Source organism: Arachis ipaensis, chromosome B08, assembly GCF_000816755.2.
Source record: "Arachis ipaensis cultivar K30076 chromosome B08, Araip1.1, whole genome shotgun sequence".
NCBI lineage: Eukaryota > Viridiplantae > Streptophyta > Magnoliopsida > Fabales > Fabaceae > Arachis > Arachis ipaensis.
In genome coordinates, this window is record NC_029792.2 from 118298464 (window position 1) to 118318587 (window position 20124).

At 42.4% G+C, this 20124-nt stretch overlaps 1 pseudogene; it reads right to left on the bottom strand.

Moving 5' to 3' along the window:
* LOC107614097 lies at positions 2284-3469 on the bottom strand (annotated as a pseudogene).

Here is a 20124-nt window from a genome sequence, read left to right on the forward strand (position 1 = left end):
AAAAACAAAAAAATTATCATTTTTAAATTCACAAATACTAAAATTTTTATAATTCTAAATATCTAATAAACATAATAATTAACCAAGTTTTTTAAATCAAAATCATAGAATGGCAGGCCAAGTAAGTCCGCCCCACCCAGCCAAAACCCCTGAGTTAGGCGGTGCAAGTTAAGCGGACTTTTAATATAACGGTCTCAAATTTTTAATTCGGTCTATTTTTTTGACGAGTTACACGGGCCGACCCAACAAATTTGATCCGTTTGCCACCCTTAGGTAGGTGCACTGGGTGACATGAAATCAACGCACCAACAAATGCAACATGAAGCAAAACAACAGTAAGCAAGGTTCTCAAAATCAGTTCGAACTAGTCGGTTGAACCGACCGAATTGGGAACCAATTGAAATAGTGATTCGGGCTATTAAGAAAACCGGACACCAAGAGAAACATTGACGAACTGGAAAATCATCCAAAAACCGATAGTTGAACCGGAAACTGACCGGTTTTTGAAATTCAGTCGTTTTGGGGTCTGCGAAGGGGAAAACCAAAACAACTTCGTTACGTTGTTTGCAGTTTCTGCTAATTTTCATCAGTATCATCAGATCAGAATTGCAGAAGTGCAAAACTCCAGAAAAATTTTTTCACTTCGGCAGCGCAGGTCATTGCATCGTCCTCGCCACTTCTTCGCTGGCTTGTAAACAATGTCGCCATCGCTGTCCTCCGACCTTCTACTCTTTTTTTTCATTTTGGTCACTGATAGGTTAGGAAAGCGAACTCAAGAAGCTAAAGAAGGAAGAAACACTCCACTGAGAAGAACAAGAAATTCGTCCAAAAAAAAAAACACAGAAGAAGAACGAGAAACAGCAGCTACTGCTCCTATTAGTTCTTTTAGAGAAGAAAAAACTTGAACAAGACAGGGTATTTATTGTATGTGCCAGTTTTTTCAACTTACATTCGTTATGTAGGAGGATCACTTTTTTATCAAATTCAATTTTCTTGCCAAAAATATTCCCTTTGTTTAGTCTCGTATCATAATCTGCATTGAGAATTTAAATAACCTGATGATGCCCTTAATGCTGTAAGACAAATTAATAAAGTGTTCTCTAACAACAGGTTTTTGTGACGTAATTTCCACTGTGGTGTGTTTCTTTTGGAAATATCAGAAGCATACAATTAGATATGAGAGCAGATCATCTTTACTATTGCAAGATTAAAACAAGGGTGTAAAAAAGACGGAAAAAAAAATATTATCTAAGCAGAAGTTTCCAATAAAAAGACCATGTGCTATACTGCTAATAAAGGCCAAATTCGCAGATCGCAGTACTCAGATACCTGGGATGGAGCTTTAGATATCTACCTGGGTTTATGTTGGTGTAAAGAGGCTGTAACAAATGAGTTACAATCTAAAAGTAAAATTTACAAATAAACCCATCAAAAGGACTAGAAACACAACCTATTTTTATGTGGTACTGCCTTCTATAAAGAAGAATATTTATTTAGATAACCAAATATATACACAGATATAGTAAAAGTCTAATAGATTCTCTCAGTTGAGAGACTATAGATATATCTTTTGCGTATAATAATTAGATTAATCAAATTGTTTTGAGATTTTGTTTGCGGAGAAGTTATATATTTATAGCATGTATTTTGTACAAAAAGATGCATGTGACTGTATGCTTTAGGGTTTTGGCCATAATCTAAGATAATTCGTGTACATTACATCAGTTTTCCATCAACCAATTAACTTGGCAACTGGCAGAGGAGGAACTAACTAAGTTCACGGTTTAAAATTGAATGACTAAGCATTATCGAAACTGACTTTCATCAGCTGAACCGTGATGGCAGCATTTTCACGGGCAATGGCAGAGCAGGATGCGGTTGTGTGCTCCGGAATTGTGATGGGTTGCGGCTGGATAATTACTTAATCAAACTAATGAACTAACAACTAGAAGTCTAGATCATTCCAACTTGGTTAAACATTTTCTCTTTTAATGAAACTAAGTATATAATGTAATATCTTATACAATGACATCCAAAGCTCCTATTAGCCTATACTCTACTGTTACAATCTTTACTCTGTCAAATGTTATCATATCCGATGTACCATCCAACAACTGAACAACCTGTTAAATTTGATAAATAGTACTTCTCTTATCACTTTTATCCAATGTGATTTTGGGTTTGTAAACAGTTCAAGGATGCTGTCAAGTGTCAAAAAAATATATTTTATCTTTGAGCAAAAACAACAAAATATATTTGATCCAGCTAAACAAATATAAGAACTGAACCAAAAGATAAAAGTAAATTAATCACTTCCAATATGCATCTAAAAGTTACACCGTCTTGAACACAAAAAAGAGCTACAATTAATTCATGCCATGCAACGGACAGCATATAGTAATAGATCATTGAACTACCAGACGCCAAAACTGGAGTAAATATTTAAGAATTTGTAATTGTCGATAAGAAAGTTACCATGAGATCAAGTAAAATAGAACTGGAGCAGATAAAATTTCAGGAGTACCACCAGCATTGGCAGATTCCATAATATCCATCCCTCGAGAAACATATGAAAAACGGGCGTATTTTACCTCTTTCTCTTCTTATTTCCTTTGCCTTCGCCCTTGTTGAATCCCTTAACGTCATAAGTCGTGTCAGCGGTGTTCTGCTTCTTCATTCCCTTCCTGCCTCCAAAACCAAATTTGGAATTCCTAAATTCCCTTTTCTTTTGTGTCTTTCCTTTTCCAAAAGCTTGCTTCCCCTTCCCTCCTGACCGATCACCCGGAGACACTCCCGGCCTTTTGCCCTTTGACCTCTCAAATGACTTTTCCATCCTCAAAGTCAAAACCTAAATCTGCATCATTGCCATGGTCAGCAAACCCACTCTGTTGCCTTTGCTTCCTCCATTTCTTAACAGATTCAATGTCCTGCTTTTTCTGCTTAGCCCGTTCTTTCATCTTCTGGGCTTGAATCTCTTTCGCCAACCTCTTCACCTCCCTGGCCTTTCTTCTCTCTTCGGCCTCTTCCATCTTCCACTTCTCTGCCAATACACGTCCTTTCACCTTTTGCATGTGGTTATCAGTCTTCACCATTTCTGCATAATAATCTGGAGGTCTCAGAAAGGGGAGACCCATTGACTGGAGTTTCTGATATGCCTGCTTTGTTCCCTCAAATGCCTGGTTCTAAAACGCAAGCTCACGTGTTAAGTCATCATTCACATCTACTTCTTGCTCTTGATCAATATCAATGGAGAGCGTGTGAATCCATCCCACATTCTCTGGCCAACTGATGTCTCCAAGTTTATCCAACAGAGCATCTCTGTTATAAACTGCAGTTTTAGACGGTTCAGTTAATTTCACATCTTCATCGGATTCTGATTCAGATTCTGATGCCGACCTTTCCTCATTAAGATCTTCAGCTTCACCACCAATGGTGGTATCATCATTTACCAAATGCTCCTCCATTCAACCTATAGAAAAATTTGGGGAAAAACTTTTAGAGCAAGATATTGCAGTCTAGCGTTTACAAGTATCAATTTCATTCTTTCACTTTGCCTAAACAAAAATTCATTGAAACTCGGAGACAGTACAAGGTATAAACACCCAGCACCCATAAAGAGGGAACCATGTGTTGAGTCGAAAGCAGAAACATAACTTGAGGTACACATTACGCACAAACCCGTTACGTGCTAACAGACATAACTTAGGGAAACATGGATGACAAGATTCCTACATATTCTGCTCAACAAATTAAGTATTTAAGACAACTGAAAGTATAATAACGCGTACAATATCAAAACGGCATAGGGTAATCCTAAACACTTCTTTTCATATTACAAAAAAAAAATGAAACAATACTATGCTTCAATAAAAAATAAACTAAAGCACTTGATATTTTCAAATTACTGGAACATAGAACCTAAAACTGTATACCTTTTTGTCTTAAAACAACAATCACATTCAAAGGGATAGTACTAAGTCACCATAAAGGACATAAAACCCGACTCATAACACAACTTCGCTCTAAATTGGAAGAAAAATCAGAATCTCAAGTGCATTGTGCAAGTGATAAGCAATAACATTTTTCACCATATCACCATATTTAAAAACTCATATATCCACCTTAAACCAAGACAAATGAATTAAGACAAAGGTCATAATGCAGCATAATTTGTGAAGCTCAATGACACACGAAGGTCAGTCTTAAGACCCAAATAAAAAGGTGCTCATAGAACACAATTCATATTTCCTAGCACTAGTATAACCTGATCCCTAATAATTCAAAGGCCAGATTTATTAATGCTATTGTGCTAGAATAAAACCTCTAATTTCCGCAACCCAGGCAGAAGCCGTCTATTTCCAGCATTCAAAGGACAGCAAGGTTGGGGATGTTTTGAACAAAATATTGGAGTTCAAGTAATCATTAAGACGGTCACAATCTATGCATAATTAAGTCACAAAACAGTAAAACACAAAGCAGCACATCACTACCCAAAAAAATCACAAAACACAAAACAGCAGCATAGCAGTCAGAGCTAATCAATAATCATTAATCAGATAATCATTCAATAAAAGCATAAAACATTCAATAATCATTCAATGATTTCTGAAAAGAGCATAAAAAAAAACGAAGAATAAATGAGCACTGACTGCGGCGGACGAAGACTCGAAGAGACAAGCCCCTGACTGCGGCGGACGGCGGCAAACACGGCTCCTCCTTGCGGCGGTGGTGGGGGCTAGGGTTTTTCTCTTGGTTGAGCTTCTGCTCTCTGAACTCGAAGGAAGGAGATTGGAATGGAGAAGGGTTTTTCTTCAATAATTTGATTTCCGAACAGAGCATTAAAAAAATTTAAAAAAACGAAGAACATGTGAGCAGTGATCACTGACCTTCGGTCTGAGACGGCGAGCACGACGGCGAGCATACGAAGACGACAGCTAGCACGACGGCAAGCAGACGAAGATGACGGACGCTCGAGGAAGAAGCTGCGCGCCTGCGACTGGTGAGTCTGAGAGCTAACAGGGGTTGGAGACTTGGAGAATGCCGACAGGACGAAAAGAGAAGCCGCCGGGTGCGACGGACGGCGGCAATGGCTCACTCCTTGCGGCGGTGGTGGAGGCTAGGGTTGCGGGCAGATCGTTGTTGTTGCTTTCTGAAAACTGAAGGAAGGGAGGGCTTGGGAAGGCTGGATCTCCCGTTTTTATTTTAAAGCGAACCAAACGGCGTGGTTTTACTGAAACCGGCTGGTTCCAATTCTGATTCAACCAGCCGATTCAGCGATTCACATCTGGTTTTTGATTGAATGATTCTCCATTCGAGGCGATGAACTGAACCGTGAGGCTGCCGGTTCATGGTCGGACCGTTCCGTCTAGCCAGTCCGGTCCAATTTTCAAAATAATGTACTCACATCCATGGCATTACCAAATGCTCCATGTTAGTGTAGAGTTCACTCTAAGCTTCTACAGCTGGCAAGTAGTTGTGCCAGCTCAACTGTAGTTAGTTACACCTAAACTAACTTGCAGCATGATACACCCTTTGTACATCACTCAACCAATATAAGTAACAGTTTTGTCACTATCTGTAATTCACGTTTTCTTTCACTATCATAATGAAGTGCTTCTCCTCTCTTCTTTCTCTCTGTTCTTTCTACTCAATTGCTCTCTCTTTCTCTTAACTCTGTAATCTCTTCTTTTTCATTGAGCTACTGATACCTTACATGGTATCAGAGCTTCGGTTCAGATCCATGGAACACTAAGTCTCTTCCGCCTCACAAAATCAGAAAAATCGAGCTCCACAACAGCAATCAACAACAATGGCGTTCATAGCAAATTTTCCAGCAACAATCAAGTTGGATGAAGACAACTTCAAAGCTTGGAAGCGTCAAGCACTCGCATGCATCAAAGCCAACAGACTCTAGAGTCATGTCACTGCTCTATCGATTCCAAGAAGATTTAGCTTCGATCAAGACAGAATTGAAGGAAAAGTATCACAAGAGTTCGAAGAGTGGGAACAACGTGATGAATGCCTAGTAGCTTGGATACTTTCTGCTATGAATGAAATCTTTGTAAACAAGGTTGTAGAATATGAATATGCACATGAAATCTAGGAAGCACTAGATGAATATTTCACAGCCAGGCTCAAATCGAAGATTAGGATGCTAAAGGCTCAACTAAAGATGATCAAGAAGCAAGGTACACTAGCAATTGAGTACATCTCCAAGATTAACAAGGTTGCCAATTCCTTAGCTACTCTTGGCACTCCACTGTCAAAAGAAGAACACATTGAAGCTGCTTTGTAAGGTTTGGATGAAGAATTCAGTGCATTCATCACCATGGTTAACTCCAAAATATACCATATGACCATCTGTGAATTTGAGTCACAACTGTTTGCGCAAGAAGAAGTAAAGAAAGATTTCGAAAGCCCGATCTGACAATGATGCAGGCAAATCTCGCTCACAAAGAATCAGATGCAAGAAAAGCCGAAGATGAATATTCAACAGAAGAGTCCTATGAAAACTATAGAAATTATGGCAGAGGGCAACCTAGCAGAAGAGGAAAAGGAAGAAGCTCTAGAGGAGGGAGGTCATCGTAGCAAGGGAATCGACCTCAGTGCCAATTATGTGGCAGATTCGGACACACGGTTTGGCAATGCTTCCACAGGTTCGACAAGAATTACCAAAATCCTCAATTGCAAACCTCCAATAATGGCCCTCTTCCACCTATTGTTGGCTTCCATCAACAAATTCATCACCCTCACTCAGCTTATCCACCAGTTCAGCAACAAGGCAACACCATTCAAGGCCATCCTCAAGCATTGTTTGCATCCAACAACTGTTCTGATAATGGGTGGTATCCGGATTCAGGAGCATCACACCATATCACCTTTAATCAAATGAACCTAATCAACAACTCAGAATATGAAGGACCTGAGCAAGTATTTAGAGGTAATGGTAAAGGTATGAGTATTGCTAATATTGGGAGCTTTATCATGCATGCATTTATGTCCAAAAAAAATTTTAAACTCCATAATTTGCTTTATGTACCAAATATCTCAAAGAATCTTGTAAGTGTCTCTAAGTTTGCACTAGACAATGGAGTATTCTTTGAATTCTGGCCTTACCTATGTGTTGTAAAATGCCAGGAATCCAAGATGGTTCTGCTCCAAGGCAAACTTAGCAATGTTCTATACAGGTTTGATGATGTACAAATCTCAAGACCAATCTGAAAATCTGATAAAGCTCAAGTATGTGTAGCTGAGCAGAAAAAGAGTGTGTATGTAAATGTTGCAAAAATAGAAAGACCAACAAAAAAAAAGCAATAAAAAATCCAGAATAAGAAAACAATGAGATCAGTATCAATAATAAGTGTACCAGCAATGTGTGTAATAATATTGATGATTCTTGTGTGAATCAAATTGATAGCAATATATGCAGTGCCATTAGTGATTGCAGTGTCAATTGTTATGTGCATTTTCAGTCTGATTTTGTTTCTCCTGTAACTGTGCCTGCAAATGATGCAATAGTGCATTATGATAATTCTGCTCATGTAGTTGTATATCCTGACATTATCACTACAAACAAATATTGTGCCTTACTTACAAACACCACATCTGATGACTCAACTAATGCTGATCCCTACACCAGTGCTTCTGATGCACAAAACACTAACCATACCAGCAACCATTCACCACCAAATACCACCAAACTAACATCCATTCACTCCCAAAAGTTAACCAAGCTAGCAACAATCATACCAGCAACAATTCACCAACAAACACCAAGCAAACCAGCAACCTCTCACCACCAAGTGCAAACTAAACCAGCAACTATTCAACACCCACCTCAGCCTCAAAATCCTGTCCAATAGTCACCTTTGATCTTTGGCACAAGAGGCTTGGCTACCCCTCTCACAGCATAATTAGATCCATCCTGAGTAGTCAATAAATCCCTTTTTCTCCTACCAAAACCCCTTCTTGTAACTCTTGCATCATCAATAAAATTCATCAACTCCCCTTCTCTACCTCTCAAACCCAATACACACAGTCTTTAGAACTAGTGTTTTTTGACCTCTGGGGTCCTTCACTACAATACAGCATGCCAGGTTTTAGATACTATACATGCTTCACTGATGCCTACAGCCGATACACCTGCACTTACCTGCTAAACACCAAAAACCAAACCTTTTCAGTCTTCCTTCAATACAAAGCAATGATGGAAAAACAAACAGGATAAACAATCAAAGCCCTCCAAACATATCATGGTAGAGAGTACCTCTCCAAAACCTTTTCAACAGTGCCTTAGAGACCAGGGAATCCTTCACAGACTCACTTGCCCCCTCACATACACCAACAAAATGGGTGTGTTGAGCGCAAACACCGACACTTGACTGAAACCTCTTTCACTCTTCTTTCTCAAGCTTCTTTGCCTCTCTCCTTCTGGGATGAAGCCATTCTAACCTCCACCTACCTAATCAATAGACTCTCCACACCAGTGCTGAATTTTAAATCCCTATTAGAAGTACTCTTTCACATCACACCAAATTATACCTTATTAAAACCCTTCGATTGTTTGTGCTATCCCTGGCTCAGACCCTATAATAAATATAAATTTGATCATAGATCAACAAAGTGCATATTTTTAGGCTACACTTCTGCCCATAAGGACTATAAGTGGCTATCTCCTTCAGGTAGAGTATACGATGCCAGAAATGTCATTATCTGTGAACAGGAAATTTCCTATTCAACCCTCTTCCTCAACCAAACACAACCCAACCACACACAACACTCAAACACTACACCTTCAGCTACCTACACCTTTTATCCTCTTTGCTTTAACTTGCATGATACACCTCCCACTAATACCAATACTATGTCTTTATCATTACCTTCTATACCTGTTGAGATCACTAATATTGCTGAAACAAGAACTAACAATGTTAAAAAGGCAGATTGTCTTGAAACTGTTCCATTGCAGGTTGGGCCAACTATTCAGCCTTCCAATGTTGCACCTCAACTCTATAGTCCTGCCCTTGCCTCAATTGCTACTCCAAACAGTCACCACAAGCAAACCAGGAGCAAAAATGAAATCTTCAAGCCCAAAGTGCTCACTGCAGTAGCAAATATGGCACCTGGCTCTGTTGATACCTCACCAAGAACTGTACAGATGGGTTTTCAGGGTAAAGAAGAACCCCGATGGCACAGTCCAGAAGTACAAGGCAAGACTTATGGCCAGGGGTTTCCACCAATGCCAAGGGATTGACTATGATCAAATCTTCAGCCTCATGGTGCGGCCTGCGATAGTTTGAGTCATGCTCAATGTGGCTCTTGCAAAAGGATGGAAGATTCATCAATTTGACTTTAATAATGTGTTCCTTAATGGGGATCTTCATGAAACTGTCTACATGCAGCAGCTAGAAGGGTTCAAAGCCCCAAACTCTCTCCAAGTTTGTAAGCTTCAAAGGTCCCTCTATGGACTCAAACAGGCTCCAAAAGCCTGGTTCACAAAGCTTAGCTCTGCCCTTCAAAAATTTGGCTTCACAAGCACTCAATCAGATGTCTCCTTGTTCACTAAGTTTACCTCCTCTTCGGCTACATACATCCTAGTGTATGTGATAAACCCTATTTTGAGGGTTTATCTTGTATCGATTTCAGGGGTTTTATCAATGATTCCACACGCTTTTCATATGAAAATACAAGACTTTGTGTTCCTTTCCTAACTTTTGCCTTATGGATGAAAACATGCTTATTTTGCACTAAATTAGATACATTTCTAATCTTCTCTTGGTGCCATTCGATGTCGTGACCTGTGTGTTAAGTGGTTTCATATAGTGCCTAAAATGGTTGTTTGGAGGGTTGGAATGCTGAAGGTAGTGCGAGAACATGCAAATTTGAAGAAGGCACCCTTTTGCGCGAGCGCGCACCTCACGCGCACGCGCCCATGAAGCATTTCCGACAACCCACGCGGACGCGCGGATTGTACGAAGTACCCCTCCATACATATTCCAGAGAGTTAGGCCACTCTTGCACCCGCACCATGCCTGAGGCATAGGCCGCTCACGCGTGCGCGCACAGGGCGCGTACGCACCCCCTGACAAGTCCTCAGATCGACGCGCTAGCACACCTCGCGCGCGCGCCCATGCCTGAGGCACAGGCCGCTCACGCGTGCGCGCACAGGGCGCGTACGCACTCCTTGATGAATCCTCAGATCGACGCGCTAGCACACCTCGCACGCGCGCGCCGATGCCCCCTGTGCACTCCTGGTACATATTCCAGAGAGTTAAGCCAACCCCAAGCCCACCTCAAGCCTGGGGCATAATCACAGTGCCGCCCGCGCGCGCCATCGCTCCGCCTCGCTTCCTTGCGCTAGCGCGCCCCGTGCGCGCCCGCGTGGATGACCGACGTCCATATAATGGGGAGCACACTTGCCCCCTTCATTCTTCTTCCCCTTTTTTCTTCTTACCTCCTATACTACCCATTTACCTACTACTACCTCTCCTCCCAAATCACCCCCTACCATCACAAACAACCACCTCCGGCGACCACCTACCTCCGGTGGCCCCTACATTGCCCCCCTCCATTCTCCATCATTCCAATCCACAACCTTTCCCCCCATACCCCTCTTCCATCTCTCTCGAGGTACTATACTAGGCTCCCCTCTTACTCTACTTCTCTCTTTTGCTTCATAGTCAGTTAATATCATTCTCTTATAGGTAGTCTTTTCTCCCCCCCCCTCTCTTTTGAGCCCCTCATTTCTTTGGGGTGTGTTTTTAGCTCCTTTTCCATTTAACTCTTCATGGGCACTTGGGTCATAACTTCTCTTGCATTGATGGATGAGATGTGTTGCATAATTTTCTTATAACCACTGTGCATTGTAGTGATTAATGTTGGTTTGTGGACTGTTACATTGCTTCCCCCCATCTATTTACATACTACTAAAGGATGTACCCCAAGTGTTTAAAGAAATGCATACATGACACTTTTTGAACTCATTATGACTCATTGCTTCTTAACTAGTCACTTTTGGGTGCACCTTCACATTCTACAATCCACCCACTCACCATTTCATAAACTGCTTCCCACTTTTGGTATTTGAGGGTGTATGCTTCTCATGCCATCTCCGTGCATGCCTACACTACCCCTATACCACATGCCAATGATTTGCCTTGCTCATCACATGTTATCTTCGTTACATGTTGCAGCTGTCATGTAATAAGGATACCCATATTCTTAAGGCACAATTTCTCATTTGCATAATCATATTCAATTACGCTTCTTTGGGTTTGATGTTATCTCCTTTCCTTACTATCACAGGATGGTCATCAAAAAGAGCAACGGGAAGGCCCCGAAGAAGCCAGCATCCCATAGCGCACGCCAGGAACTAACGGCCAAGCCACTCCTAAAGAAGGCTAAGGGCCCCGTTGATGTTCTAGAGAAGGACAACCCTCCGAAAGATCCGAACAAGTTCCCTAACCGCTACTGCGAACTCGTTTACTCAAGGATGATTGAAAGGAATTATCACCCGGAGCCCCTTCTGGTCCTACCAGCTCACCTCACTCCGATAGTGATGCCACACATTGACCGGAGGCAATGGAGGTTCCTCTTGAGGCAACCCAAGGAGGTCAACTTATCGTGGGTGGTGGAATTCTACACCAATTACCACTCACCCCTTCTCACATCAATCTTTGTGCGCCGGAAGCATGTGTCAATCACAGTGGAAGCCATCCAAGGAGTCCTTGGGATTGGGCCGTTAGCAGATGGATATGATGCCTATCAAGAAGTCTTGACAGCATGCGCCGACCGTGAGTTCGATTGGAACGCCGTCCTCCGCGTAATTGCTTCACCCGAAGCATGTTGGATTCGGGGGACCATAAAGCGAAGACCAAAAGGTTTAGATGCACGCTACCTCACTCAAGAAGCCACGACATGGGCCCAAATACTAGCCCACTACGTGCTCCCAAGCACTCATGGGTCATCCATTACCATCGAGCTTGCCTTATTGATATGGTGCATCTTAACCGAGAAACCGATCGACATTTCGCATGCCATTCGCCAATCCATGGGGCGCATTCATGCCAAGGAAAATCTACCATTCCTCGCTATGGTGACCGAATTAGTGGCGGCAGCCGGCGTCCACCGAGAGACTAAGGATAGGAGGACCTCAATCCCGGTCGAGGGCGATGTTATTCCGACCAAGAGGTGCCTCAAGCCTCCGGAAGTCACCAAGGACATTGGACTGCCCACACCAACTCGCAACACCAATACATCATCCACGCCACAAAAATCATCCAACGCCTTGAAGACCTTCACAAGAAGTTGGACTGTTATGAGAGGCGTAACCAACGCCGATATGCTCACGTGAAGAAACTTCTGAGCATTGTCACCCCACCTATGGAGGAACCAGATATCTCCACATCCACCGCAACTTCAAGCGGAAGTAGCGATGACAACGGAGATGAAGGACACTCGGGGGTCGGCCATTGCCAACCATTGCGCATCACCTCTAGCACGGAGGACCGTGCTAAGTTTTAAGTGTGGGGAGGTCGGCCGACCGATCTCCGTAGGTAACACCCAAATAAATTTTCGTTTTCTGAACTCCTTTGTAGTAGGATAGGTTGCATGATTAGGTTTTCCATGATATCATTTGCATGATAAGTTTACTTGGTTGGAACAATGAAACTCTCTCTTAGGAAACTAATACTTTGGGGCAACCTTGATATTGCCAATTTTGAATATCTTGATGCCAAACTTGCTTGAAGAATTGTATTTTGGAACATGAATTTTGAGTTAAGAACACAAGCTAGTAAGCTTTGAGCCTTGTTTTGTGGCTACATCGTATAGTCACTTATTTTCCTTCTTGTGTGCAATTGTTTCCTCTCTATGAGTGTAATCTTTGCTTTGTTTGAGTCTATATGTCCATTATTCCGTGTATTCATGCATTTATATGATTGAGGCCATCATTTCATTAGCCCACCTACCAAATAGCCTTACCCTCTATCTTCCCTTGTTAGCCAAAATTGAGCCTACGCTTAACCCACTTGTTCTTTAAATTAGCACATTACAAGCCTAAAGCGGAAAACCATAATTGTCCTTATTTGGATCTTTGATTAGCTTAGGCTAGTGTGTGTGTGAGTAGCATTCAAGTGTGGGAACCTTGGGACATTGGGGGAATACAAGGGGTAGTTTTTGGGAAGTAGGTACATACTCATGTATTGGTCAGATGTAAAACCTTATGCATTGATGCTCTTGTAGATAGAAAAAAAAAACAACAAATGAAGAAGAAAATAGAAGAGATAATATGAAAAAAAAATTTTAGAAATAAGAGAAAAAAAAAAGAGAGAAGAAGGAAAAGAAAAGAAAGAAATAAAAAGGGGACAAAATGCCCTAAAGCAAAGCGCAACTTAATAAGATCAATGCATAAGTATTGTGAAATGAAAAAAAAAAAGGAAAAATACATGAGTATGTGAAAAAGTGAAGAATGGGTAGTTAGAATATAACTCAATTGTATAGGATGTCATAGGTTAGGAGGAAAGCTTAAAGCTTATCAAAGATTCAAATTTCAAGCTCACTTAACCATATATGCATCCTACCTTGACCCGAGCCCCATTACAACCAAAGAAAAGACCTCATGATAGATGTATGCATGCAGGAAATATATGTTGATTGATTAGATGAGGAACAAATCTTGGAAAGCATGATTAGGAGGAAATTGAGAGAATCAACCCTAGACACTCGAGCGAATAGAGTGTAAACACTTCCGGTGAGGGTTCGATGGCTCTAATTCATGATTCCCGGCTCTCACGAGCATGCTTCATGCAAAATTGCATATATTGCACTTGATGCTGAAAAATTGGTGAATCCCATATATTGACCGCCACCGTGCCCTATATGCTTGCATATATCTTAGGAAGGTTGATTTGTTCCTAACCAAGTAGATGGTAGTACTAGTCGTAGTTGCATTCACGTAAGTAGGCTGCACCTCAGGAGTCTTATGCCTTTATGATCCTTCGGTCTTTTGCGTTTCTCTTGCATTTCTCTAAGCATGAGGACATGCTAGAATCTAAGTGTGGGGAGGTTGATAAACCCCATTTTGAGGGTTTATCTTGTATCGATTTCAGGGGTTTTATCAATGATTCCACACGCTTTTCATATGAAAATACAAGACTTTGTGTTCCTTTCCTAACTTTTGCCTCATGGATGAAAACATGCTTATTTTGCACTAAATTAGATACATTTCTAATCTTCTCTTGGTGCCATTCGATGCCGTGACTTGTGTGTTAAGTGGTTTCAGAATATAGGGCAGGGATGAACCGGAAGAGGGAAGGAGAATGGGCGCGAAGGAAAGGAGCATGAGAAATTGAGCTTTGAAAACTTCAGCAAGGGCGCGTGCGCGTACTTGGCGCGCCCGCGTGGATTGCGCAGCTAGGAGTCAAAGCCAGAAGCCAAGCCATGAGCCGGCTTGTGTAGCGGCTAGGCCACAACCCCCATGGGCGCGCACGCGTACGCTGCGCCTCCGCTCACATTGCAAGATGCCCCAGTGGCGCGCACGCGTACTTTGCGCGTGCGCGCCGATGCTCGAACATGATTTTTTTTAGAAGTCACGTGAACTAGGCGTGGAGACAGTTGGAGATCTCATCTTGGGGGAAGTGCCTTGGCGGGAAGAGCTTAAGAAGACCAAGGGTTGAAGGGTTAAGGACTTTTGGCTCATTTTTAGATAGTTCTAGATTTTTTAGCTATTGTTAGTTACACTCTTGGGTAGAGAGAGAGAGAGAGAGATTCTAAGCTCTCATGAGGGTTCATCTTCATCCATTTTTCTGAATTCAAGCTACTAGACGCATGCCCTAATCACATGCTCGACACTTAAGTATTGCTTGGATACATATGTCAAGGGATGCGAGAACAAGATAGAACCCTCTTGGACACCTCTAGCAATGGTTCTTTGTCTAAATATAAAACAGCGGAGGAGGCATGGCAACTCATCATTGATTTAGCCGAATCCAATCAACATATGAGACGAAGAGTCAACCGGCCAAGAACCGTGAATGAGGTATCCACTAGTAGTGAAACCACCGCTCTAACCAAATCCTTGAGCGAAATGATATCCGTCTTGAGGCAACTCCAATTGAGCCAACAACCACAACAACCTCAACCTCAACCATATCAACAACACTCTCCACCCCCTCAACAACACAACCAACAATTGGTCCCTCAAAAAGTGTGTGGCATTTGTTCTTGCTATTCCCACTACACGGACGAGTGCCCAAGCCTTCAAGAGGACAACACTTTGGCGGCTACCCACAATTTCTATGACCGCCCATATCAAGGGTACAACCAAGGCGGTAATCCTAACCAAGGGCAACCTTATCAAGGAGGAAGCTACAATCAAGGGAGTGGGTACCACAATCAAAATTGGAGAGACAATCATCAACAAGGAAATAGGGACAACAACAACAATGGAGGAGGTCAAAGATGGAACAACAATTCACAAAACCGGCCACCATACAACCAACAAAACCCACAAAGAAACTACCAAACATACCAACCACCACATCAAAGACCACTACCCAACCAATCACAAGCTCCTCAACTCACATATCCAACCGCCCCCTCCAACCAAGATGAAACACTCCGGACCATCATCCAAGGCCAAAAAGAACTACAAAACACACTTGCTTCCGGTCTCACCAGCCTCACCTCTACACTACAAGCTCTTCTTGCACGAATGGACACATCATCAAATCCTACTCCTCAACCCCCAATCCAAAGCGTCATTCCCTCTCAACCTCAACCCAATCCTAAGGGGGGCATCAATGCCATCACCTTGAGATCCGGAACACAATTAAAAGAGAAGGGAGCAAAGGATTCAAATCCCGTCACAATCACTCAAGAGGAGGAGAGAATAGATATAGAAGAGGTAGTGGAAAAGGAGACACCACAAGTCATAGTTGAGGATGAAACTCAACCAACAAAAGAGACTCCCAAGACCAAGAGAACCTTGGAAGAAGAAATTGCTCAACCACTCCCATTTTCAACACTTGCAAAGAAAGCTAGGAAGCGCATAGAACTCGACCCCAAAATGGTAGAAATGTTCAAGAAAGTCGAGGTAACCATCCCCCTCTTTGACGCTATCCATCAAGTTCCTAGATATGCAAAATTCCTTAAAGATCTATGCATGAACAAGGATGGAATTCTTGAATTGGAAACCATCCCATTGGGGAGTTCTATTTCCGCTTTAATGGGAGCATTGCCCGAGAAATGTGATGATTCGGGTCCTTGCATGGTCACTTGCACCGTCAATGGAGTTCAATTCGTAGATTGTATGTGTGACCTCGGAGCATGTGTTAGCATCATGCCTCTCTCCGTCTACCGGGTATTGAAGTTACCACCACTAAAAAGGTCGACGGCGAGATTTGTCCTAGCGGATAAAAGCATAATAACCGTGACGGGTGTCGCGGAAGATGTATTGGTGAATGTCAAAGGGTTGGTATTTCCGATTGACTTCTACGTCCTTGAAATGCCATCAAGTGAAACCAAGAGAGCATCATCCATCCTACTTGGAAGACCATTTTTGAGAACTTCTAGATTTAAGCTAGATGCTTACTCGGGAACATACTCATTTGAGATAGATGGGAGAGTCGTAAGTTTTAGCCTAGAAGAAGCAATGAAGCATCCACCGGAAAATCACTCTCTATTCCGGTGTGATCCAATTGACAACATTGTTGCCGAAGTGCACCTTGCAAGGTTAGATGAGAAGTACATGATTGAAGAAGCAAATGAAGATCCAAGCAAATTAAACACCACACACCATACAAACCATCCGGAAATCTTGAAATGCCATCAAGTGAAACCAAGAGAGCATCATCCATCCTACTTGGAAGACCATTTTTGAGAACTTCTAGATTTAAGTTAGATGCTTACTCGGGAACATACTCATTTGAGATAGATGGGAGAGTCGTAAGTTTTAGCCTAGAAGAAGCAATGAAGCATCCACCAGAAAATCACTCTCTATTCCGGTGTGATCCAATTGACAACATTGTTGCCGAAGTGCACCTTGCAAGGTTAGATGAGAAGTACATGATTGAAGAAGCAAATGAAGATCCAAGCAAATTAAACACCACACACCATACAAACCATCCGGAAATTTAAACATCAAATCATGACAAAAAGATGGAATTGAAGCCACTCCCCCCCCCCCACCTAAGGTACTCATATCTTGATGAAGCCCAAAAGCTCCCCGTGATAATCGCACAAGAGCTAACTCCTCAACAAGAAGAAAAGTTGCTAGAGGTATTGAGAAAAAATAAAAGGGCAATCGGGTGGAGTTTGGCGGATCTAGTGGGAATAAGCCCCCAAGTATGCGAGCACCGCATATTCCTTGAAGAAGGAGCAAGACCGGTCCGACAACCTCAAAGGAGACTTAATCCAACCATTCTTGAGGTGGTGAAAAAAGAGGTCACTCGGCTACTTGAAGCGGACATCATCTATCCTATCTCGGATAGCGAGTGGGTAAGCCCGGTCCAAGTGGTACCAAAGAAATCCGGGGTGACCACAATCAAAAATGAAAGCGGTGAACTTATAGCAACAAGAGTGCAAAATTCTTGGAGAGTATACATAGACTACCGGAGGTTGAATGCGCTCCTCAACAAGAAGAAAAGTTGCTAGAGGTATTGAGAAAAAATAAAAGGGCAATCGGGTGGAGTTTGGCGGATCTAATGGGAATAAGCCCCCAAGTATGCGAGCACCGCATATTCCTTGAAGAAGGAGCAAGACCGGTTCGACAACCTCAAAGGAGATTTAATCCAACCATTCTTGAGGTGGTGAAAAAAGAGGTCACTCGGCTACTTGAAGCGGACATCATCTATCCTATCTCGGATAGCGAGTGGGTAAGCCCGGTCCAAGTGGTACCAAAGAAATCCGGGGTGACCACAATCAAAACTGAAAGCGGTGAACTTATAGCAACAAGAGTGCAAAATTCTTGGAGAGTATACATAGACTACCGGAGGTTGAATGCAGCCACAAGGAAGGACCACTTTCCACTACCGTTTATCGATCAAATGCTTGATCGACTAGCCGGTAAATCATATTATTGCTTTCTTGATGGTTACTCCGGATACTTCCAAATACACATTCACTGAATTTGAGCTAAGCAAGGAATGTATGGAAGCATATGACAAACTTAAAGTGGCATTGACACAAGCTCCTATTGTGCGATGACCGAATTGGGCTCAACCATTTGAAATCATGTGTGATGCTTCGAATTATGCGATAGGGGCCGCGTTAGCACAACGCGAGGGTAAGACTCCCTATGTCATAGCTTATGCTTCAAAAACATTAGACGGAGCCCAATCCAACTACACTACTACCGAGAAGGAACTCCTAGCTGTTGTTTTTGCTCTGGATAAGTTCCGAGCCTATCTTCTTGGTTCTAAGGTAGTAGTGTTCTCGGATCACGCGGCACTAAAGTATTTGTTGGGCAAAAAGGAATCAAAATCGAGATTAATTCGTTGGGTGCTTTTGTTACAATAATTTGACTTGGAAATCAAGGATAGGAGTAGTTCCCAAAACTTAGTGGCGGACCATCTGAGTCGCCTTGAACACACAAAAAGCGACACCACTCCTATCAATGACTCCTTCCCTCTAGATAGTTTGCACGCAATCTCGGAAGTGGTTTCTTGGTATGCCCCGATAGCAAACTACTTGGTTTCACGCATCTTCCCTCCCAATCTCAACAAACATCAAAAGGACAAACTGAAAAGCGAATCCAAATACTATGTTTGGGACGATCCCTATTTGTGGAGGTGTGGAGCGGACCAAATAGTGCGACGGTGCATACCTCAAACCGAATTCCAAGCAATCTTAGACGCTTGCCATTCTTCCGAAGGAGGTGGCCACTACGGCCCCCAAAGAACGGCAAGAAAGGTCCTTGATTGCGGATTTTGGTGGCCAACCCTTCTCAAAGATTCTTCCCTCTATTGCAAATCTTGTCCCCAATGCATTCGGTTTGGAAATCCCAACCCTTCTCAAAGATTCTTCCCTCTATTGCAATTCTTGTTCCCAATGCATTCGGTTTGGAAATATTTCTAAAAAGGACGAAATCCCTCAACAAAATATGCTTTTTTGTGAAATCTTTGATGTATGGGGAATCGACTTCATGGGACCATTTCCAAATTCCAATGGCTTTCTCTACATCTTGTTAGCCGTCGATTATGTGTCAAAATGGGTGGAGGTAATCCCCACCCGGACGGATGATGCCCATGTTGTTTATTCTTTTGTGAGGAATAATATCATTTGTCGTTTTGGCTCCCCAAGAGCAATCATAAGTGATCAAGGATCCCATTTTTGCAACAAAAAAATGGACGGCCTCATGAGAAAGTATGGCATCATACACAAAGTCGCCACGGCCTACCACCCTCAGACAAACGGCCAAGCCGAGGTGTCTAACCGGGAAATTAAACATGTGTTGGAAAGGATTGTGAAGCCGAATAGGAAAGATTGGAGCACTAAACTCTCCAATGCACTTTGGGCATATCGAACGGCTTATAAAACACCCATTAGCATGAGCCCTTTTAGACTTGTATATGGTAAAGCATGCCATCTACCGGTAGAAATCGAACACAAAGCTTATTGGGCCATAAAGGAATGCAATATGAACTTGGGTGGAGCCGGAGTAGAGAGAAAGCTTCAATTGGCGGAACTGGAGTGCTTGAGATTAGAAGCCTATGACAATTCTAGACTCTACAAGGAAAAGATGAAAGCCATTCATGACAAGAACATTAGGAGAAGGGAATTTGGACCCGGTGACCTAGTCCTTCTCTACAATTCAAGGTTGAGACTACTACCCGGAAAGCTTAGATCAAGGTGGGATGGGCCCTACCAAGTGGAGAAAGTAGAACCTTATGGAGTCTATCACTTGCGCCAACCATCAAGCCCGGACATCTTCAAGGTAAACGGGCACCGTCTCAAATTGTATCATGGTGAGCAAAGAAAGAACGCCAAGGAATTTGAAGTGTTCCTCTTGAGGGATGCATCTCTTGAACAAGAACTTTGAGCTAATGGACGTCCAACTTAAGGACGGTAAACAAAAGTGCTAGGTGGGAGACACCCCACCATGGTAAGATCTACCATTTGTACATA